The 26,133-nt window shown below is 43.8% G+C and overlaps 1 long non-coding RNA gene across 3 annotated transcripts; it reads left to right on the top strand.

Moving 5' to 3' along the window:
* Positions 1-279: 279 nt before the first annotated feature.
* On the top strand, positions 280-26,133 carry LOC115205620 (uncharacterized). Of its 3 annotated transcripts, none has more exons than XR_003880647.1 (3): positions 280-315; positions 19,858-19,951; positions 25,994-26,133. It is a non-coding gene; the product is annotated as an uncharacterized LOC115205620 (long non-coding RNA). The 3 variants fall into 3 exon arrangements; XR_003880646.1 differs by lacking the exon at positions 25,994-26,133 and adding an exon at positions 24,078-24,329; XR_003880648.1 differs by lacking the exons at positions 280-315; positions 25,994-26,133 and adding exons at positions 3,451-4,338; positions 24,078-24,329.

Below are 26,133 nucleotides of genomic sequence, written 5' to 3'. Positions count from 1 at the left end.
CAGCATTCTCTATTGCAGGTAGATGTTTTAGGATTGTTTTTATATCTGTGTTTTTGCATGAATGTTGATTGATTGATTAATCGTATGCTACAGAAAGATAAATAACATACATTTTCTAAACTAATCCAATAAATGTGTTATATTTATTGCACCCGCTGCTGAATGCATAATCGGGGGCAAACTACATCGGGAGCAAACTACCTGCCCTCCAGGACACCTACAGCACCCAATGTCACAAGAAGGCCATAAAGATCATCAAGGACAACAGCCACCTGAGCCACTGCCTGTTCACCCCGCTACCATCCAGAAGGCGAGGTTAGTACAGGTGCATCAAAGCTTGGACAAGAGACTGAAAAACAGCTTCTATCTCAAGGCCATCAGACTGTTAAACAGCCATCACTAGTCGGCCTTCGCCCAGTTACATAACCCTACACATTAGAGGCTGCTGCCCCATATACATTGACTTGAAATCACTGGCCACTTTAATAATGTAACACTAGTCACTTTAATAATGTCTACATATTTTTGCTTTACTCATCTCATATGTATATACTGTATTCTATTCTATACCACTCCGACATTGTTCATCCTAATATTTCTATATTCCTTAATTCCATTGTTTTACTTTTAGGTTGTGTCTATTGTGTGTATTGTTGTGAATTGTTAGATTTTACTTGAGCTAGAAACACAAGCATTTCACTTACACCCGCAATAACATCTGCTAAACATGTGCATGTGACAAATAAAATTTGATTTGATTTTAAATTTGAAATGGTTGTTCCAGGATAAATAATTTAGGTAGTGTTCTTATCAATTTACCTAACCCAGTCAGTCATCTGAATGCAGGTTGCGGGTGACTAAAACTATTCTAACTCTGGCTGGATTCCAATAGGAATTACAAATTGCTTTGCAAGCCTGTATAATGCAATTTGCAGGCCTGATGTGGCCTGTAAACCAGGAGTTTCCTAACACCACTATCTTAGGTTAAACCTAGGCCATCAAAGTAAGGCCTTGGGATGTTCTGTATGTATTGTCATAGAGTTTAATTTGAATGATAGCATTCGCATAGGTACTCACTTTGTGAAAGCCACAGGCATTGAAAAAGAAAGAATTCAATAACCATGTCTCTGTCACTAACAAATACAGTCACGGGTGGTAACGCTACACTTCACTCAAAACGAAAAGCCACCCTGGGAAATATGAAAATTAGTCTTTACAATGCACAGTGTTAAAATAACACCCCAAAAGGATTTACTGTAACACTACAGGTATTCATTTCTTACACTGAGATAGTGTAACAGCGTCAGCACTTAGCAAAGTACGTCCGATTTACTCTAAATCAACAGTTTTACACTATTGAGTATTACTCAGTATTGTTAGTAGAGCTATGCAAACACCACAGTCAGAGTTAAATGTACACCACTGATTTTGCTGTGTACAGAGTGACTGGCAATGAGTGCATTTAAATAAAGAAGCTAAAACCTTATAGAAAGAATATCATAAGTCAAATCTTCCTCAAAGCCTAGTGTTTAGTTACATAGTTACAATGGCAGAACTTAAATGGAGATATTCCCTCTTCCAGTCTCTCTCCTGACTGGCACAGCGGTCTAAGGCACTGCATCTCAGTGCTAAAGGCGTCACTACAGACCCTGGTTCGATTCCAAGCTGTATCACAACTGGCTGTGACTGGGAGTCCCATAGGGCGGCGCACAATTGGCCCAGAGTTGTTAGGGTTTGGCCGGGGCATTCAGTCATTGTAAATAAGAATTTGTTCTTGCCTAGTTAAATAAAAATAAATAAATAAAACTCTCTAGCCATTCTACTAGGATCAGCTCCATATGGGATCAGCTCCATCACACTGTTCCACTGATCTGATCTGCCAAGTTCACCATCTGTATTGCTCTGCATCACACACACACACGCATTTGCACACAGCACGCACATGCACACACTGAAATTGCTAAATTGCATCACTCTCCTCCATCCTGAAAATGCCATCTGTCCCCTACTGTTCTTCCAATCCCTCCACATGGCTCCTGTTTTCCTCCTTAGTCCCTCTCTCGCTCCCCTCACTATTCCTCCTCTCTTCCTCCTCCCTCCCTCCTTCCCCAATCTGTATTTTAGGCATTTCCCTCCATCTTCTCCCAGCCCTAAACTCCCAGGCGTGAATTGTTCCGTGTACAGCATGGTGTGGACAGACCAGCAGGAGGTGTCTGTCTGTCTGTCTGTCTGTCTGTCTGTCTGTCTGTCTGTCTGTCTGTCTGTCTGTCTGTCTGTCTGTCTGTCTGTCTGTCTGTCTGTCTGTCTGTCTGTCATCACCTTCTCTTTTCATTCTCCTACCAGAGGGGTGCTGCCAGGAGCCAAACCACATTCCTTCCACCCCGGACAGAGCAGAGCTCCAACAACACGACAGACAGAACATGTTATAAAAGAATAAAGACAATGTAAACAAAATGGACACTTAACTGCCTAACTTGAAACTTTATAGTGATGATCTCCGACTGTTCTCTCCCACCTAGGACTTATGGAGGGATAAGGTGTGATTTGAGACGGTGTTGAGGCTCTTTCTTCCCTAATCTGGTCAGGTTTGTGGCTCTCTGGAGAGATAATGGAGAGATAATGGAGAGATAATGGCACCACACAGACATCTCCCTCCCCACCACAGCAGCCTCAAAGCTGCCTCGCATCTTCCATTTTACATAAGATCCACATCTAATTCTGGTACGGAAAAGGTTTAGAACGTTTGGAACACGCTCCGCTCCACTTCACTCCAGGTGGTTCTCCCTGGATACTCCAGCACACACACAACATTTGCAACCTTCTCTCTTCTCTCAAGGAAACTTTCCGATGGATGTGAAGCTCTCTATGTTTTATTTTTACTGACTACATAAAATAACACGGTCAACTGACTACATAAAATAACACGGTCACCTGACTACATAAAGTAACACGGTCAACTGACTACATAAAATAACACGGTCAACTGACTACATAAAATAACACGGTCAACTAACTACATAAAATAACACGTCATCTGGCTACATAAGTAACACAGTCACCTGGCTACATAAAGTAACACAGTCACCTGACTACATAAAGTAACACAGTCACCTGGCTACATAAAGTAACATGGTCACCTGGCTACATAAAGTAACACAGTCACCTGGCTACATAAAGTAACACAGTCACCTGGCTACATAAAGTAACACAGTCACCTGGCTACATAAAGTAACACAGTCACCTGGCTACATAAAGTAACACAGTCACCTGGCTACATAAAGTAACACAGTCACCTGACTACATAAAGTAACACGTCACCTGGCTACATAAAGTAACACGTCACCTGGCTACATAAAGTAACACAGTCACCTGGCTACATAAAGTAAGACGTCAACTGGCTACATAAAGTAACACGGTCACCTGGCTACATAAAGTAACACAGTCACCTGACTACATAAAATAACACGGTCAACTGACTACATAAAATAACACGGTCACCTGGCTACATAAAGTAACACGGTCAACTGACTACATAAAATAACACGGTCACCTGGCTACATAAAGTAACACAGTCACCTGGCTACATAAAGTAACACAGTCACCTGGCTACATAAAGTAACACAGTCACCTGGCTACATAAAGTAACACAGTCACCTGGCTACATAAAGTAACACAGTCACCTGACTACATAAAGTAACACAGTCACCTGACTACATAAAGTAACACAGTCACCTGGCTACATAAAGTAACACAGTCACCTGACTACATAAAGTAACACAGTCACCTGGCTACATAAAGTAACACAATTACCTGGCTACATAAAGTAACACATCACCTGGCTACATAAAGTAGCACAGTCACCTGACTACATAAAGTAACATAATTACCTGGCTACATAAAGTAACACAGTCACCTGGCTACATAAAGTAACACAGTCACCTGGCTACATAAAGTAACACAGTCACCTGGCTACATAAAGTAACACAGTCACCTGGCTACATAAAGTAACACAGTCACCTGGCTACATAAAGTAACACAGTCACCTGGCTACATAAAGTAACACAGTCACCGGGCTACATAAAGTAACACAGTCACCTGGCTAAATAAAACACAGGATCATCAGGAGATGTGTCTGGTGGGGCGTTAAACCCTCCTGCTCCTGTCACAACGTAATGGAAGCATCAACGCATCGGGTCATGGGAGGAACAACGGCACTCATAAAAGCAACACGGAAGTAGATGAGATTTAATAACTCCAGACATACATACGCAAGGACACACACACACACACACTCTCTCCACCATGTCAGGTCAAGGGACAACAGCAGTCGTAAAAGAGGTAGGAGGTAGTCTATTGTAATAACTATCAATAGTAAATCGAAACAGAACAACTTGTTACCTCACACTGAAAGACGAGTAAGTCACTGTATCTCTCTCTCTCAAGGCTGTGGCAACAGCCATTACAATGTTGCGTTGTATTCTACTGTTGGCAAATTGTAAAGAATGTGATGACACAGCTGTCTAGGTTTGGTCTAAGAGCTGTGTATCCTTAACAGGTCCCACCATCACTGACTTCCATTATATGACATAGTGGTTAAACAGCTAAACGCCTGATGCATGCTTTATGAAGAGAATGGATTTTTGTTTTGTGGGGGGGGGGGGGTATTTAACCTTTGTTTAAGTAGGCAAGTCAGTTAAGAGCAAATTGTTATTTACAATGATGGCCTACCCCGGCCAAACCCTCCCCTAACCCGGACAACTGATCGCCACCCTATGGGACTCCCGATCACGGCCAGTTGTGACACAGCCTGGGATTGAACCCGGGTCTGTGGTGACACCTGTAGCACTGCTATGCAGTGCATTAGACCACTGCACCACTCTGGATCACTAGGCAGACATACACACTAGGTAACTACAGGCAGACATACACACACTAAGTAACTATCGGCAGACATACACTCTAAGTAACTATAGGCAGACGTACACACTCTAAGTAACTATCGGCAGACATACACTCTAAGTAACTATAGGCAGACGTACACTCTAAGTAACTATAGGCAGACGTACACACTCTAAGTAACTATAGGCAGACGTACACACTAAGTAACTATAGGCAGACGTATACACTCTAAGTAACTATAGGCAGACGTACACACTAAGTAACTATAGGCAGACGTACACACTAAGTAACTATCGGCAGACATACACTCTAAGTCACTATCGGCAGACAAACACTCTAAGTATCTATAGGCAGACGTACACACTAAGTAACTATCGGCAGACATACACTCTAAGTAACTATAGGCAGACGTACACACTAAGTAACTATAGGCAGACGTACACACTCTAAGTAACTATAGGCAGACGTACACACTAAGTAACTACAGGCAGACGTATACACACTAAGTAACTATAGGCAGGCATACACACTAAGTAACTATAGGCAGACGTATACACACTAACTATAGGCAGACGTACACACTAAGTAACTATAGGCAGACGTACACTCTAAGTAACTATAGGCAGACGTATACACTAAGTAACTATAGGCAGACATACACACTAAGTAACTATAGGCAGACGTACACACTAAGTAACTATAGGCAGACGTACACACTAAGTAACTATAGGCAGACATACACACTAACTATAGGCAGACGTACACACTAAGTAACTATAGGCAGACGTACACTCTAAGTAACTATAGGCAGACGTATACACTAAGTAACTATAGGCAGACATACACACTAAGTAACTATAGGCAGACGTACACACTAAGTAACAATAGGCAGACGTACACACTAAGTAACTATAGGCAGACATACACACTAAGTAACTATAGGCAGACATACACACTAAGTAACTATAGGCAGACGTATACACACTAAGTAACTATAGGCAGACGTACACACTAAGTCACTATAGGCAGACGTACACACTAAGTAACTATAGGCAGACGTATACACACTAAGTAACTATAGGCAGACATACACACTAAGTAACTATAGGCAGACGTACACACTAAGTAACTATAGGCAGACGTACACACTAAGTAACTATAGGCAGACATACACACTAACTATAGGCAGACGTACACACTAAGTAACTATAGGCAGACGTACACTCTAAGTAACTATAGGCAGACGTATACACTAAGTAACTATAGGCAGACGTATACACACTAAGTAACTATAGGCAGACGTGCACACTAAGTAACTATAGGCAGACATACACACTAAGTAACTATAGGCAGACATACACACTAAGTAACTATAGGCAGACATACACACTAAGTAACTATAGGCAGACGTATACACACTAAGTAACTATAGGCAGACATACACACTAAGTCACTATAGGCAGACGTACACACTAAGTAACTATAGGCAGACGTATATACACTAAGTAACTATAGGCAGACGTATACACACTAAGTAACTATAGGCAGACGTACACACTAAGTAACTATAGGCAGACGTACACACTAAGTAACTATAGGCAGACGTACACACTAAGTAACTATAGGCAGACATACACACTAAGTAACTATAGGCAGACATACACTAAGTAACGATAGGCAGACGTACACACTAAGTAACTATAGGCAGACGTACACACTAAGTAACTATAGGCAGACGTATACACTCTAAGTAACTATAGGCAGACGTACACACTAAGTAACTATAGGCAGACGTACACACTAAGTAACTATAGGCAGACATACACACTAACTATAGGCAGACATACACTCTAAGTAACTATAGGCAGACATACACACTAAGTAACTATAGGCAGACATGCACACTAAGTAACTATAGGCAGACATACACACTAAGTAACTATAGGCAGACGTACACACTAAGTAACTATAGGCAGACGTACACACTCTAAGTAACTATAGGCAGACATGCACACTAAGTAACTATAGGCAGACGTATACACACTAAGTAACTATAGGCAGACGTACACTCTAAGTAACTACAGGCAGACGTATACACACTAAGTAACTATAGGCAGACGTACACTCTAAGTAACTATAGGCAGACGTACACACTAAGTAACTATAGGCAGACGTACACTCTAAGTAACTATAAGCAGACGTACACACTAAGTAACTATAGGCAGACATACACACTAAGTAACTATAGGCAGACGTACACTCTAAGTAACTATAGGCAGACATACACACTAAGTAACTATCGGCAGACGTACACACTAAGTAACTATAGGCAGACGTACACACTAAGTAACTATAGGCAGACGTACACACTAAGTAACTATAGGCAGACGTACACACTCTAAGTAACTATAGGCAGACATGCACACTAAGTAACTATAGGCAGACGTATACTCACTAAGTAACTATAGGCAGACGTACACTCTTAGTAACTATAGGCAGACGTACACTCTAAGTAACTATAGGCAGACGTACACTCTAAGTATCTATAGGCAGACGTACACACTAAGTAACTATAGGCAGACGTTCACACTAAGTAACTATAGGCAGACGTACACACTAAGTAACTATAGGCAGACGTACACTCTAAGTAACTATAGGCAGACATACACACTAAGTAACTATAGGCAGACGTACACTCTAAGTAACTATAGGCAGACATACACACTAAGTAACTATCGGCAGACGTACACACTAAGTAACTATAGGCAGACGTACACACTAAGTAACTATAGGCAGACGTACACACTAAGTAACTATAGGCAGACGTACACACTAAGTAACTATAGGCAGACGTACACACTCTAAGTAACTATAGGCAGACATGCACACTAAGTAACTATAGGCAGACGTATACACACTAAGTAACTATAGGCAGACGTACACTCTAAGTAACTATAGGCAGACGTACACTCTAAGTAACTATAGGCAGACGTACACACTAAGTAACTATAGGCAGACGTACACACTAAGTAACTATAGGCAGACATACACACTAAGTAACTATAGGCAGACATACACACTAACTATAGGCAGAGGTATACACACTAAGTAACTATCGGCAGACATACACTCTAAGTATCTATAGGCAGACGTACACACTAAGTAACTATCGGCAGACATACACTCTAAGTAACTATAGGCAGACGTACACACTAAGTAACTATAGGCAGACGTACACACTCTAAGTAACTATAGGCAGACGTACACACTAAGTAACTACAGGCAGACGTATACACACTAAGTAACTATAGGCAGGCATACACACTAAGTAACTATAGGCAGACGTATACACACTAACTATAGGCAGACGTACACACTAAGTAACTATAGGCAGACGTACACTCTAAGTAACTATAGGCAGACGTATACACTAAGTAACTATAGGCAGACATACACACTAAGTAACTGTAGGCAGACGTACACACTAAGTAACTATAGGCAGACGTACACACTAAGTAACTATAGGCAGACATACACACTAACTATAGGCAGACGTACACACTAAGTAACTATAGGCAGACGTACACTCTAAGTAACTATAGGCAGACGTATACACTAAGTAACTATAGGCAGACATACACACTAAGTAACTATAGGCAGACGTACACACTAAGTAACAATAGGCAGACGTACACACTAAGTAACTATAGGCAGACATACACACTAAGTAACTATAGGCAGACATACACACTAAGTAACTATAGGCAGACGTATACACACTAAGTAACTATAGGCAGACGTACACACTAAGTCACTATAGGCAGACGTACACACTAAGTAACTATAGGCAGACGTATACACACTAAGTAACTATAGGCAGACATACACACTAAGTAACTATAGGCAGACGTACACACTAAGTAACTATAGGCAGACGTACACACTAAGTAACTATAGGCAGACATACACACTAACTATAGGCAGACGTACACACTAAGTAACTATAGGCAGACGTACACTCTAAGTAACTATAGGCAGACGTATACACTAAGTAACTATAGGCAGACGTATACACACTAAGTAACTATAGGCAGACGTACACACTAAGTAACTATAGGCAGACATACACACTAAGTAACTATAGGCAGACATACACACTAAGTAACTATAGGCAGACATACACACTAAGTAACTATAGGCAGACGTATACACACTAAGTAACTATAGGCAGACATACACACTAAGTCACTATAGGCAGACGTACACACTAAGTAACTATAGGCAGACGTATATACACTAAGTAACTATAGGCAGACGTATACACACTAAGTAACTATAGGCAGACGTACACACTAAGTAACTATAGGCAGACGTACACACTAAGTAACTATAGGCAGACGTACACACTAAGTAACTATAGGCAGACATACACACTAAGTAACTATAGGCAGACATACACTAAGTAACGATAGGCAGACGTACACACTAAGTAACTATAGGCAGACGTACACACTAAGTAACTATAGGCAGACGTATACACTCTAAGTAACTATAGGCAGACGTACACACTAAGTAACTATAGGCAGACGTACACACTAAGTAACTATAGGCAGACATACACACTAACTATAGGCAGACATACACTCTAAGTAACTATAGGCAGACATACACACTAAGTAACTATAGGCAGACATGCACACTAAGTAACTATAGGCAGACATACACACTAAGTAACTATAGGCAGACGTACACACTAAGTAACTATAGGCAGACGTACACACTCTAAGTAACTATAGGCAGACATGCACACTAAGTAACTATAGGCAGACGTATACACACTAAGTAACTATAGGCAGACGTACACTCTAAGTAACTACAGGCAGACGTATACACACTAAGTAACTATAGGCAGACGTACACTCTAAGTAACTATAGGCAGACGTACACACTAAGTAACTATAGGCAGACGTACACTCTAAGTAACTATAAGCAGACGTACACACTAAGTAACTATAGGCAGACATACACACTAAGTAACTATAGGCAGACGTACACTCTAAGTAACTATAGGCAGACATACACACTAAGTAACTATAGGCAGACGTACACACTAAGTAACTATAGGCAGACGTACACACTAAGTAACTATAGGCAGACGTACACACTAAGTAACTATAGGCAGACGTACACACTCTAAGTAACTATAGGCAGACATGCACACTAAGTAACTATAGGCAGACGTATACTCACTAAGTAACTATAGGCAGACGTACACTCTTAGTAACTATAGGCAGACGTACACTCTAAGTAACTATAGGCAGACGTACACTCTAAGTAACTATAGGCAGACGTACACACTAAGTAACTATAGGCAGACGTACACACTAAGTAACTATAGGCAGACGTACACACTAAGTAACTATAGGCAGACGTACACTCTAAGTAACTATAGGCAGACATACACACTAAGTAACTATAGGCAGACGTACACTCTAAGTAACTATAGGCAGACATACACACTAAGTAACTATCGGCAGACGTACACACTAAGTAACTATAGGCAGACATACACACTAAGTAACTATAGGCAGACGTACACTCTAAGTAACTATAGGCAGACATACACACTAAGTAACTATAGGCAGACGTACACACTAAGTAACTATAGGCAGACGTACACACTAAGTAACTATAGGCAGACGTACACACTAAGTAACTATAGGCAGACGTACACACTAAGTAACTATAGGCAGACGTACACACTCTAAGTAACTATAGGCAGACATGCACACTAAGTAACTATAGGCAGACGTATACACACTAAGTAACTATAGGCAGACGTACACTCTAAGTAACTATAGGCAGACGTACACTCTAAGTAACTATAGGCAGACGTACACACTAAGTAACTATAGGCAGACGTACACACTAAGTAACTATAGGCAGACATACACACTAAGTAACTATAGGCAGACATACACACTAACTATAGGCAGAGGTATACACACTAAGTAACTATAGGCAGACGTGCACACTAAGTAACTATAGGCAGACGTATACACACTAAGTAACTTTAGGCAGACGTATACACACTAAGTAACTATAGGCAGACGTATACACTCTCAGTAACTATAGGCAGACATACACACTCTAAGTAACTATAGGCAGACGTACACACTAAGTAACTATAGGCAGACGTATACACACTAACTATAGGCAGACGTACACACTAAGTAACTATAGGCAGACGTACACACTAAGTAACTATAGGCAGACGTACACACACTAAGTAACTATAGGCAGACGTATACACTCTAAGTAACTATAGGCAGACGTATACACACTAAGTAACTATAGGCAGACGTACACACTAAGTAACTATAGGCAGACGTATACACTCTCAGTAACTATAGGCAGACATACACACTCTAAGTAACTATAGGCAGACGTACACACTAAGTAACTATAGGCAGACGTATACACACTAACTATAGGCAGACGTACACACTAAGTAACTATAGGCAGACGTACACACTAAGTAACTATAGGCAGACGTACACACACTAAGTAACTATAGGCAGACGTATACACTCTAAGTAACTATAGGCAGACGTATACACACTAAGTAACTATAGGCAGACTTATACACTAAGTAACTATCGGCAGACGTACACACTAAGTAACTATAGGCAGACGTACACACTAAGTAACTATAGGCAGACGTACACACTAAGTAACTATAGGCAGACGTACACACTCTAAGTAACTATAGGCAGACATGCACACTAAGTAACTATAGGCAGACGTATACTCACTAAGTAACTATAGGCAGACGTACACTCTTAGTAACTATAGGCAGACGTACACTCTAAGTAACTATAGGCAGACGTACACTCTAAGTAACTATAGGCAGACGTACACACTAAGTAACTATAGGCAGACGTACACACTAAGTAACTATAGGCAGACGTACACACTAAGTAACTATAGGCAGACGTACACTCTAAGTAACTATAGGCAGACATACACACTAAGTAACTATAGGCAGACGTACACTCTAAGTAACTATAGGCAGACATACACACTAAGTAACTATCGGCAGACGTACACACTAAGTAACTATAGGCAGACGTACACACTAAGTAACTATAGGCAGACGTACACACTAAGTAACTATAGGCAGACGTACACACTAAGTAACTATAGGCAGACGTACACACTCTAAGTAACTATAGGCAGACATGCACACTAAGTAACTATAGGCAGACGTATACACACTAAGTAACTATAGGCAGACGTACACTCTAAGTAACTATAGGCAGACGTACACTCTAAGTAACTATAGGCAGACGTACACACTAAGTAACTATAGGCAGACGTACACACTAAGTAACTATAGGCAGACATACACACTAAGTAACTATAGGCAGACATACACACTAACTATAGGCAGAGGTATACACACTAAGTAACTATAGGCAGACGTGCACACTAAGTAACTATAGGCAGACGTATACACACTAAGTAACTTTAGGCAGACGTATACACACTAAGTAACTATAGGCAGACGTATACACTCTCAGTAACTATAGGCAGACATACACACTCTAAGTAACTATAGGCAGACGTACACACTAAGTAACTATAGGCAGACGTATACACACTAACTATAGGCAGACGTACACACTAAGTAACTATAGGCAGACGTACACACACTAAGTAACTATAGGCAGACGTATACACTCTAAGTAACTATAGGCAGACGTATACACACTAAGTAACTATAGGCAGACGTACACACTAAGTAACTATAGGCAGACGTATACACTCTCAGTAACTATAGGCAGACATACACACTCTAAGTAACTATAGGCAGACGTACACACTAAGTAACTATAGGCAGACGTATACACACTAACTATAGGCAGACGTACACACTAAGTAACTATAGGCAGACGTACACACTAAGTAACTATAGGCAGACGTACACACACTAAGTAACTATAGGCAGACGTATACACTCTAAGTAACTATAGGCAGACGTATACACACTAAGTAACTATAGGCAGACTTATACACTAAGTAACTATAGGCAGACGTACACACTAACTATAGGCAGACGTACACACTCCAAGTAACTATAGGCAGACGTACACACTCCAAGTAACTATAGGCAGACGTACACACTCCAAGTAACTATAGGCAGACGTATACACTCTCAGTAACTATAGGCAGACGTACACACTCCAAGTAACTATAGGCAGACGTACACACTCCAAGTAACTATAGGCAGACGTATACACTCTCAGTAACTATAGGCAGACGTACACACTCCAAGTAACTATAGGCAGACGTACACACTCCAAGTAACTATAGGCAGACGTACACACTCCAAGTAACTATAGGCAGACGTATACACTCTCAGTAACTATAGGCAGACGTATACACTCTCACTAACTATAGGCAGACGTATACACTCTCAGTAACTATAGGCAGACGTATACACACTAAGTAACTATAGGCAGACGTATACACTAAGTAACTATAGGCAGACATACACACTAAGTAACTATAGGCAGACATACACACTAAGTAACTATAGGCAGACGTATACACTCTCAGTAACTATAGGCAGACGTACACACTAAGTAACTATAGGCAGACATACACACTAAGTAACTATAGGCAGACGTACACACTAAGTAACTATAGGCAGACGTACACACTCTAAGTAACTATAGGCAGACATGCACACTAAGTAACTATAGGCAGACGTATACACACTAAGTAACTATAGGCAGACGTACACTCTAAGTAACTACAGGCAGACGTATACACACTAAGTAACTATAGGCAGACGTACACTCTAAGTAACTATAGGCAGACGTACACACTAAGTAACTATAGGCAGACGTACACTCTAAGTAACTATAAGCAGACGTACACACTAAGTAACTATAGGCAGACATACACACTAAGTAACTATAGGCAGACGTACACTCTAAGTAACTATAGGCAGACATACACACTAAGTAACTATCGGCAGACGTACACACTAAGTAACTATAGGCAGACGTACACACTAAGTAACTATAGGCAGACGTACACACTAAGTAACTATAGGCAGACGTACACACTCTAAGTAACTATAGGCAGACATGCACACTAAGTAACTATAGGCAGACGTATACTCACTAAGTAACTATAGGCAGACGTACACTCTTAGTAACTATAGGCAGACGTACACTCTAAGTAACTATAGGCAGACGTACACTCTAAGTAACTATAGGCAGACGTACACACTAAGTAACTATAGGCAGACGTTCACACTAAGTAACTATAGGCAGACGTACACACTAAGTAACTATAGGCAGACGTACACTCTAAGTAACTATAGGCAGACATACACACTAAGTAACTATAGGCAGACGTACACTCTAAGTAACTATAGGCAGACATACACACTAAGTAACTATCGGCAGACGTACACACTAAGTAACTATAGGCAGACATACACACTAAGTAACTATAGGCAGACGTACACTCTAAGTAACTATAGGCAGACATACACACTAAGTAACTATCGGCAGACGTACACACTAAGTAACTATAGGCAGACGTACACACTAAGTAACTATAGGCAGACGTACACACTAAGTAACTATAGGCAGACGTACACACTAAGTAACTATAGGCAGACGTACACACTCTAAGTAACTATAGGCAGACATGCACACTAAGTAACTATAGGCAGACGTATACACACTAAGTAACTATAGGCAGACGTACACTCTAAGTAACTATAGGCAGACGTACACTCTAAGTAACTATAGGCAGACGTACACACTAAGTAACTATAGGCAGACGTACACACTAAGTAACTATAGGCAGACATACACACTAAGTAACTATAGGCAGACATACACACTAACTATAGGCAGAGGTATACACACTAAGTAACTATAGGCAGACGTGCACACTAAGTAACTATAGGCAGACGTATACACACTAAGTAACTTTAGGCAGACGTATACACACTAAGTAACTATAGGCAGACGTATACACTCTCAGTAACTATAGGCAGACATACACACTCTAAGTAACTATAGGCAGACGTACACACTAAGTAACTATAGGCAGACGTATACACACTAACTATAGGCAGACGTACACACTAAGTAACTATAGGCAGACGTACACACTAAGTAACTATAGGCAGACGTACACACACTAAGTAACTATAGGCAGACGTATACACTCTAAGTAACTATAGGCAGACGTATACACACTAAGTAACTATAGGCAGACGTACACACTAAGTAACTATAGGCAGACGTATACACTCTCAGTAACTATAGGCAGACATACACACTCTAAGTAACTATAGGCAGACGTACACACTAAGTAACTATAGGCAGACGTATACACACTAACTATAGGCAGACGTACACACTAAGTAACTATAGGCAGACGTACACACTAAGTAACTATAGGCAGACGTACACACACTAAGTAACTATAGGCAGACGTATACACTCTAAGTAACTATAGGCAGACGTATACACACTAAGTAACTATAGGCAGACTTATACACTAAGTAACTATCGGCAGACGTACACACTAAGTAACTATAGGCAGACGTACACACTAAGTAACTATAGGCAGACGTACACACTAAGTAACTATAGGCAGACGTACACACTCTAAGTAACTATAGGCAGACATGCACACTAAGTAACTATAGGCAGACGTATACTCACTAAGTAACTATAGGCAGACGTACACTCTTAGTAACTATAGGCAGACGTACACTCTAAGTAACTATAGGCAGACGTACACTCTAAGTAACTATAGGCAGACGTACACACTAAGTAACTATAGGCAGACGTACACACTAAGTAACTATAGGCAGACGTACACACTAAGTAACTATAGGCAGACGTACACTCTAAGTAACTATAGGCAGACATACACACTAAGTAACTATAGGCAGACGTACACTCTAAGTAACTATAGGCAGACATACACACTAAGTAACTATCGGCAGACGTACACACTAAGTAACTATAGGCAGACGTACACACTAAGTAACTATAGGCAGACGTACACACTAAGTAACTATAGGCAGACGTACACACTAAGTAACTATAGGCAGACGTACACACTCTAAGTAACTATAGGCAGACATGCACACTAAGTAACTATAGGCAGACGTATACACACTAAGTAACTATAGGCAGACGTACACTCTAAGTAACTATAGGCAGACGTACACTCTAAGTAACTATAGGCAGACGTACACACTAAGTAACTATAGGCAGACGTACACACTAAGTAACTATAGGCAGACATACACACTAAGTAACTATAGGCAGACATACACACTAACTATAGGCAGAGGTATACACACTAAGTAACTATAGGCAGACGTGCACACTAAGTAACTATAGGCAGACGTATACACACTAAGTAACTTTAGGCAGACGTATACACACTAAGTAACTATAGGCAGACGTATACACTCTCAGTAACTATAGGCAGACATACACACTCTAAGTAACTATAGGCAGACGTACACACTAAGTAACTATAGGCAGACGTATACACACTAACTATAGGCAGACGTACACACTAAGTAACTATAGGCAGACGTACACACTAAGTAACTATAGGCAGACGTACACACACTAAGTAACTATAGGCAGACGTATACACTCTAAGTAACTATAGGCAGACGTATACACACTAAGTAACTATAGGCAGACGTACACACTAAGTAACTATAGGCAGACGTATACACTCTCAGTAACTATAGGCAGACATACACACTCTAAGTAACTATAGGCAGACGTACACACTAAGTAACTATAGGCAGACGTATACACACTAACTATAGGCAGACGTACACACTAAGTAACTATAGGCAGACGTACACACTAAGTAACTATAGGCAGACGTACACACACTAAGTAACTATAGGCAGACGTATACACTCTAAGTAACTATAGGCAGACGTATACACACTAAGTAACTATAGGCAGACTTATACACTAAGTAACTATAGGCAGACGTACACACTAACTATAGGCAGACGTACACACTCCAAGTAACTATAGGCAGACGTACACACTCCAAGTAACTATAGGCAGACGTACACACTCCAAGTAACTATAGGCAGACGTATACACTCTCAGTAACTATAGGCAGACGTACACACTCCAAGTAACTATAGGCAGACGTACACACTCCAAGTAACTATAGGCAGACGTATACACTCTCAGTAACTATAGGCAGACGTACACACTCCAAGTAACTATAGGCAGACGTACACACTCCAAGTAACTATAGGCAGACGTACACACTCCAAGTAACTATAGGCAGACGTATACACTCTCAGTAACTATAGGCAGACGTATACACTCTCACTAACTATAGGCAGACGTATACACTCTCAGTAACTATAGGCAGACGTATACACACTAAGTAACTATAGGCAGACGTATACACTAAGTAACTATAGGCAGACATACACACTAAGTAACTATAGGCAGACATACACACTAAGTAACTATAGGCAGACGTATACACTCTCAGTAACTATAGGCAGACGTACACACTAAGTAACTATAGGCAGACGTACACACTAAGTAACTATAGGCAGACATACACACTAAGTAACTATAGGCAGACGTATACACTAAGTAACTATAGGCAGACGTACACACTAAGTAACTATAGGCAGACGTACACACTAAGTAACTATAGGCAGACGTATACACTCTCAGTAACTATAGGCAGACGTACACTCTAAGTAACTATAGGCAGACATACACACTAAGTAACTATAGGCAGACGTATACACTCTCAGTAACTATAGGCAGACGTACACACTAAGTAACTATAGGCAGACATACACACTAAGTAACTATAGGCAGACGTATACACTAAGTAACTATAGGCAGACGTACACACTCCAAGTAACTATAGGCAGACGTACACACTAAGTAACTATAGGCAGACTTATACACTAAGTAACTATAGGCAGACGTACACACTCTCAGTAACTATAGGCAGACGTACACTCTAAGTAACTATAGGCAGACGTACACACTAAGTAACTATAGGCAGACATACACACTAAGTAACTATAGGCAGACGTACACACTAAGTAACTATAGGCAGACGTACACACTAAGTAACTATAGGCAGACGTACACACTAAGTAACTATAGGCAGACATACACACTAAGTAACTATAGGCAGACGTATACACTCTCAGTAACTATACATAACTGAAAATCTAAACATATTTTTTGGCATTTCTATCATTTCCGGACCGAAAATGAGCTGAAGCTCACAGGGTTACAGCCAAACTGACACATCTCAATTACCATCAAGTAACAGAGAAGGTTTCAAGTAGTCTGTCGACTGTGTAGGGAGAATTGATTTTCTCTCTCTCTCTCTCTCTCTCTCTCTCTCTCTCTCTCTCTCTCTCTCTCTCTCTCTCTCTCTCTCTCTCTCACGCTCTCTCTCTCTCTCCTGCTCTCTGTCTCTCTCTTTCTCTGTTCTTCTCTTTCTCTCTGTTTATTTTGGGGACATTAGCCTCTATACCTGTTGAGTCCAGAGCTGGTGTTTTGTAAATGTTCAACAGTACACCACTGACATCCAGCCACTACCACTGCCTCCCATGTATACTGACCAGAGAGATAGATCATCTGGTACAGTCCACTAGATGACCCTGTCTGGGCACATTCATCACATGATGCACACACACACACACGCTCATGCTCACACACACACGGGCCACATCCATCTCCCTAACTGACTCTGCAGGGGTTACACCAGGGGCAACTTGCTCATTACTCCTGAACGAGTGGCGTTAACAAAACACACACACACCGGTTTATCAGGACCACACACACAAACACAGACACACATGCATGCACACACACATCACACACACACACTGATTCATCAGGATGACACGCACACACACACAATACACACAACACATACACCGATTCATCAGGGTGGCTCACTTACCCTTGTTAGGAGTATTGATTGTGGAGGTAGATCAGACACACGCTTTAGAGGAGAGGAGAGGCGGAGAGGAGAGGAGAGGAGGAGGGGAGGGGAGGGGAGGAGTAGCAGGTAAATACACCCTCGGCACCATTCAATTCAAGTATTTTAAAACACTCACACACACACCACAATCCAATTATTCAGTGAGCTATGGTTCTACCAACAAGCTGTAACCCCGGTTGATGTCTCCTCGGCCTCAGAATCCTCTAGAATAAAAAACACAAGTGGAAAGACAACAAAGCAGTCTTCTCTTCTCTCTGTTCACCGCTTAATCAAACCCTGAATAATGTAGTCCCTTCTCCAGAAGTACTATTCAGGACTTAATGAAAGGGAAAGAACAGAAAGCTGAACAGTGCAGCCAGGTCACCCGTGATACAAGTAAGTATTCGACGTCCATCCATGTCTGAGGACGTCGGGAGATGACGTGGAAACCGGTCACTAGGGGCAACAGTGAGCGCTGTTACTTTCAAGCACGTTTGGGCGTAAGCATCTGCCTCTGATTCCAAAGGATGCCAGTTTGAATCCAGCAACAGTTGTTTTTGAGATTTTTGTTATAAGCCTATCCCAAACCTTAACCCTTACCTTAATCATTAGGAGTTAATGCCTAACCGTAACCTTAAACTCTTATAAATTTCAAGTTTGCAAGAACTTCTAAATTGTACTTTTGTGAAACATGGATGAACGTCTAATTCTGAGGTGAGACTGTGAGAGCTGGTTGGAACAGTATCTACGTCCCACGCTACTCTCTCTCCAACAGCAACTTGATATCATGCCATTAATAACATTGTTATTAAGATAGAACTATGACAACCAACATGATCAACTGTAGCAGCATAACATATGATTTAAAACAGCAATCTACTCTCTTTCCTGCAGCCTCTCCTAAATCTGAATGCAGGACTTTGCCATTCACAGACACCAGAGCTCCTGACAAGACTTACAGTTGGACGCAGAGAAAGAGAGAGAGAGAGTGAGTGTGTATGTGTGTGTGTGTTTCTGTGGGTGTGTGTTTTATAAGACAAAATGTGAAAGGCTAAAGCAGAGAGACTCATGTACGGCCCGCTATTAAACATTTATAAAGCATAATTCTACCAGAGAGGAGCGGCTCTGTAACAAACAACACAGTTAAAAAGCCATAGAGGGAAAATTGGAAGATGGGAGGGAAAGTAGATGAAGAGAAAAAATAGATCTATTTAGGGAAGTGGAGGGAATAGTTGACCTCAGCTTGTAGCTCGCCTGCCGCTACGCTAACGAGGAGTGTATTAAGACTTATTTAGATCTCTCTCCCCCTTTCTCTTTCTCCTTATCTTTCTTCATCTCGCTCACTGGCTCTCTTTTTTTCTCTCTCTCTTGTTCTCTCTCCCATCTCTTTGTCTCTGTTTTTCTTTCTTTTTTCCCCTCTCTTTCTCTCTCTTTCTCCGTCTATCTCTCTCTATCCAGCTCTCCTTTCTCTCTCTCTGTCACAGTATCCAACAAAGGTGGCGCCCCTCCTCGGTCGGGCGGCGCTCGGCGGTCGTTGTCGTCGGCCTATTAGCTGCCACCGATCTATGTTTCTGTGTCTTTTGGTTTTGTCTGTCTATCCCGCACCTGTTTCGTGTCTGTCATTAGTGGGGGGTTATTTAGTTTAGTTTGGGTTCTCGTGCGGGATTGTTTATTGTCCACTCAGGACAGTTGTGTGTGTGGCCTGTTTCGCTGGCCTGTGTCAGCTTTATTGCCGGGCTGTGCCCCGTGCGCTTTTTCCTCGTGTTTATTTTGGGAATGTGTTTTCCCTGGCGGACTTTATTGAGCGCCCTGTGCCTTTCAGCTATTGTGTTTTTTCCCGTTGCCTGATTCCGCATCTCCACTAGTCCTAGAATTCCGTGACAGAATCCTGCACCTTCATGGAGTCAGCAGGAGCAGAAGCGCCGTCCATGGCTGAGCAGGTCTCTCAACACGCCAGCCTCCTCCACCGCCTAGACTCGGCCATGGACCAGGTGTTGGCCCGGTTGGAGAGCTGGGAGAGAGGTGCTTCCCCAGCCAGACCAGCTTCGGTCCCTCACCCTGCGCCCCTACCCACACCCACTGAAGAGGGCGCCGGCGGTATCCGGATCACACCTCCCAGGGAGTTTGATGGGACGGCCACTGGGTGCAAGGGGTTCTTGCTCCAGTTGGTACCTGGCGACCGTCCGCCCCCCCCCCCCCCCCTCCGACGAAGAGAGGGTGAGCGTCCTTGTCTCGTGTCTCACGGGTCGAGCCCTGGAATGGGCCAATGCGGTCTGGGATGGTCCAAACTCGGCTCGGGGCGACTACCCTGAGTTCACCCGCCGCTTCCGGGCGGTTTTCGATCATCCCCCGGAGGGCAGGGCGGCGGGTGAGTGGCTAGTTCATCTGAGACAGGAGACGAGGAGCGCTCAGGATTTCGCCCTGGAATTCCGGACTCTCGCCGCTGGATCGGGGTGGAACGAGCGGGCCCTGATAGACCACTATAGGTGTAGTCTTCGCGAGGACGTCCGCCGGGAGCTGGCTTGTAGGGACAACACCTCCACCCTAGACCAACTGGTGGATTTGTCCATTAGATTGGACAACCTACTGGCTGCCCGGGGACGTTCCATTCGGGGCCTGTTCGTTCCGCCTCCCAGTCCTCCTGCTCCACAGCCAATGGAGATAGGGGGGGCTGCGTCGAGGAGGACCGGAGGGGGGGGGGGTCTCTCCTGCACCCGCTGTGGGTGCAGAGGACACACTGTGGACCGGTGCTGGAGAGGTCCGCCCGGGAGTTCGGAGGGCAGGCAGAGCACTACTTCGACCCCCCAGGTGAGTCCGCACCAGCCACACCCAGAGCCCCCTGTCGACCACATGTACACCTCCATTTGTTTTCCTGATTTTTCCCCTCACTTCCAGTATAGGGCACTAGTCGATTCAAGTGCAGCTGGGAGTTTTATGGACCGTGGGTTAGCTAAGAGGTTAGGGATTCCCCTGGTTCAGCTGGACCACCCCTTCCCCGTGCACGCCCTAGATAGTCGACCGCTAGGGTCAGGCCAAGTAGGGGAGGTCACAGTGCCACTGGTTATGCAGACGTGGGGGGGTCATGAGGAACGTATCAGCCTGTTCCTCATTGACTCCCCGGCATTTCCGGTGGTACTGGGAATCCCCTGGCTAGCCACTCACAACCCTCAGATTTCGTGGAGGCAGAGGGCTCTTACGGGGTGGTCGAGGGAGTGCTCAGGTAGGTGCATAGGAGTTTCCATCGGTGGAGAGTCCAGACCAAGTCTCCACCGTGCACATTCCCTCAGAGTATGCCGATTTGGCTATCGCCTTCAGTAAGACGAAGGCGACTCTATTACCCCCCCATCGACGAGGGGATTGTGCGATAAACCTCCAGGCCGACGCGGTCCTTCCTAGGAGTCACGTGTATCCTCTGTCTCAGGAGGAGACAGCGGCTATGGAGACATATGTCACTGAGTCCTTGAGACAGGGATACATTCGGCCATCCAAGTCCCCCATCTCCTCAAGCTTTTTTTTCGTTTAGAAGAAGGAGGAAGGTCTGCGCCCGTGCATTGACTATAGAGGTCTAAATGCTATCACAGTGGGTTTCAGTTACCCGCTACCTCTCATTGCTACGGCAGTGGAGTCATTTCACGGGGCGTGCTTCTTCACGAAATTAGATCTCAGGAGCGCGTATAACCTGGTGCGTATCCGAGATGGAGACGAGTGGAAAACCGCATTTAGTACCACATCGGGCCATTAGGAGTACCTCGTCATGCCGTATGGGTTAAAGAACGCTCCCGCTGTCTTCCAATCCTTTGTGGACGAGGTCCTTAGGGACATGCTCGGGCAGGGTGTGGTGGTGTACATCAATGACATCCTGATCTACTCCGCCACATGCGCCGAGCATGTGTCCCTGGTGCGTAAAGTGCTTGGGCGGCTGCTGGAGCATAACCTATACGTCAAGGCTAAGAAATGTGATTTCTCCAAATGAGCCGTCTCTTTTCTGGGATACCGCATTTCCACCTCGGGGGTGGTGGTGGAATGTGACCGCGTTACGGCTGTGCGTAATTGGCCAACCCCAACTACTGTGAAGGAGGTGCAGCGGTTCTTGGGGTTCGCTAATTATTATTGGAGGTTTATCCGGGGTTTTTGCCAGGTGGCGGCTCCCATTACCTCACTGATGAAGGGGGGTCCGGTGCGGCGACGATGGTTGAGGATGTTCGGTGTTATGTCTCTTCCTGTTTGGTATGCGCCCAGTGCAAGGCTCCTAGACACCTGCCTCGAGGGAAATTACAGCCCCTCCCCGTTCCACAATGGCCTTGGTCTCACCTCTCGGTGGATTTCCTCACGGATCTCCCGCCGTCCCAGGGGAACACTGCGATCCTGGACGTTGTGGACCGGTTCTCTAAGTCCTGCCGTTTGCTCCCTTTGCCCGGTCTTCCTACGGCCCTGCAGACCGCGGAGGCCCTGTTTACCCATGTCTTCCGGCACTATGGGGTGCCCGAGGACATCGTATCTGATCGGGGTCCCCAGTTCACGTTCAGGGTGTGGAGATAATTTATGGAGAGGCTGGGGGTCTCGGTCAGCCTGACCTCGGGTTTCCACCCCGAGAGTAATAGGCAGGTAGAGCGCATTAACTAGGATGTGGGCAGGTTCCTGCGGTCGTATTGCCGGGACCGGCCAGGGGAGTGGGCGCAGTTCGTACCATGGGCCGAGATGCCCCAGAACTCTCAGCACCACTCCTCTACTAACCTTTCACCCTTCCAGGTTGTATTGGGGTATCAGCCGGTCCTGGTGCCATGGCAACAGAGCCAGACAGAGGCTCCTGCGGTGGAGGCATGGGTGAAGCACTCTCAGGAGACCTGGAATGCGGTCCAGGAGTGTCTAAGGAGGGCTTGTGAATGACACAAAGAGAGCGCTGACCGCCACCGCAGTGAAGCCCCCGTGTTTAACCCGGGGGACAGAGTCTGGCTCTCGACCCAGAACCTGCCCCTCCGCCTGCCCTGCCGGAAGCTGGGTCCATGGTTTGTGGGGCCGTTCAAAGTCCTGAGGAGGATAAACGAGGTGTGTTACAGGTTACAACTCCCTTCATATTACCGCATTAACACCTTGTTTCATGTGTCTCTCCTCAGGCCGGTGGTAGCTGGTCCGCTGCAGGACGATGAGGTGCTGGAGGTCCCCCCGCCCCCCTGGACATCAGGGGGCCCCAGCGTACACAGTCCGAGCCATCCTGGACTCCCGACGTCGGGTAGGGGGCCTGCAGCACCTCATGGACTGGGAGGGGTACGGTCCGGAGGATAGGTGCTGGGTTCCGGCAGTGGACGTTCTGGATCCACCTATGCTGCAGGAATTCCACCGTCGCCGTCCGGATCGGCCGCCCCCAACCCCCCCCCCCCCCGGGGCCCCCCCCCCGAGGCCGGCATCGGCTGGTTCCGCGCGTCAGGGGAAGGGTACTGTCACAGTATCCAACGAAGGTGGCACCCCTCCTCGGTCGGGCGGCGCTCGGCGGTCTTCGTCGCCGGTCTATTAGCTGCCACCGATCTATGTTTCTGTGTCTTTTGGTTTTGTCTGTCTATCCCGCACCTGTTTCGTGTCTGTCATTAGTGGGGGGTTATTTAGTGTGTATTTTCAGTTTGGGTTCTCGTGCGGGATTGTTTATTGTCCACTCAGGACAGTTGTGTATGTGGCCTGTTTCGCTGGCCTGTGTCAGCTTTATTGCCGGGCTGTGCCCCGTGCGCTTTTTCCTCGTGTTTATTTTGGGAATGTGTTTTCCCTGGCGGACTTTATTGAGCGCCCTGTGCCTTTCGGCTATTGTGTTTTTTCCTGTTGCATTAAAACACTGTTGCTCCGGCCCTCTGTCTCCTGCGCCTGATTCCGCATCTCCACTGGTCCTAGAATTCCGTGACACTCTCTCTCTCTATATATATATATATATATTTCTACTTCTAGATTTTTTTATTTGTCTATAATTTTCTCTATTTCTACTGAGTGTCCACATTCTGTCATGTCTGTGCTCTCTATTGCTCTCACAGTAATGAACTGATGCGACTCGTCCTGACCCAGTAATAACATCAGACAGAGTGGAGATCTGCCGTTATCTGACAGAAGCATCATCGTTTATAATGAGTTTACACTTCCCAATTTCTTGTTTGGCACTATCTGACAGGGGGCAGGGGGTCAGCTAGCGGAGAAGAGTGTGTGTGTGTGTGTGTGTGTGTGTGTGTGTGTGTGTGTGTGTGTGTGTGTGTGTGTGTGTGTGTGTGTGTGTGTGTGTGTGTGTGTGTGTGTGTGAAATTCATTGATGTTTTGAAGGAAAATGTTGCTGTCTGAAGAGATAGCATTGAATTGTACACAGCATCTCCTCTCACTCAGTTCTTGCAGGTGACTGTGACCTCCTCCTCAGACCTATTGGCAGTACACCTAGAACATTGTTCTGGGAATCTAAATGAGTATCTCAGTTTCAAGGTCCCAGCTTTGAGAGAAGAAGCCTTGTCAGTCACATGCAGGAACCAACGTTAATAATGAATCATGAATAATATACAGTACCAGTCAAAAGTTTGGACATACCTACTCATTCAAGGGGTTTTATTTATCTTGATTATTTTCTACATTGTAGAATAATAGTGAGCGTGCAAAGCTGTCATCAAGGCAAAGGGTGGCTACTTTGAAGAATCTCAAATAAAATATATATTTTGTTTATATTTGTTTAACACTTTTTTGGTTACTATTTCATAGTTTTGATGTCTTCACTATTATTCTACAATGTAGAAAATAGGAAAAAAAAAACTGTAATGAGTAGGTTAATCCAAACTTTTGACTGGTATTGTAAATCATGCTTATATGACTTGTTTGTGTAACAGTATATAAGGACTGAGGGGGAACGCCCTCGTCAGAGTTTTCATCAATCTTGGATTGAGTTTGTGAACCTCTCTAGCAGTGATAACAAAGATTTATTCATTTACTCTGAATTTGAGTCCTTAGTGGTGAATTTCCACGAGAATTCTGGCGTCACAAACTATTTGTTTGATTTCTCAATGTGATCCGTCAGTGAAGGTCTGAGAGGGAACACCGGTGGTGCATGCATGGGAATACGTAAAGGGAAACTTCTCACTAAAAAAGGACGAGGATCCGCCCATAAAAGACCTTCACTGTGGGATGCATCTGGGAGAAAACACATCTACAAAACCT

This window comes from Salmo trutta, chromosome 13, assembly GCF_901001165.1.
Source record: "Salmo trutta chromosome 13, fSalTru1.1, whole genome shotgun sequence".
Classification (NCBI taxonomy): Eukaryota; Metazoa; Chordata; class Actinopteri; order Salmoniformes; family Salmonidae; genus Salmo; species Salmo trutta.
This window is presented reverse-complemented; position numbering and strand designations above follow the sequence as displayed.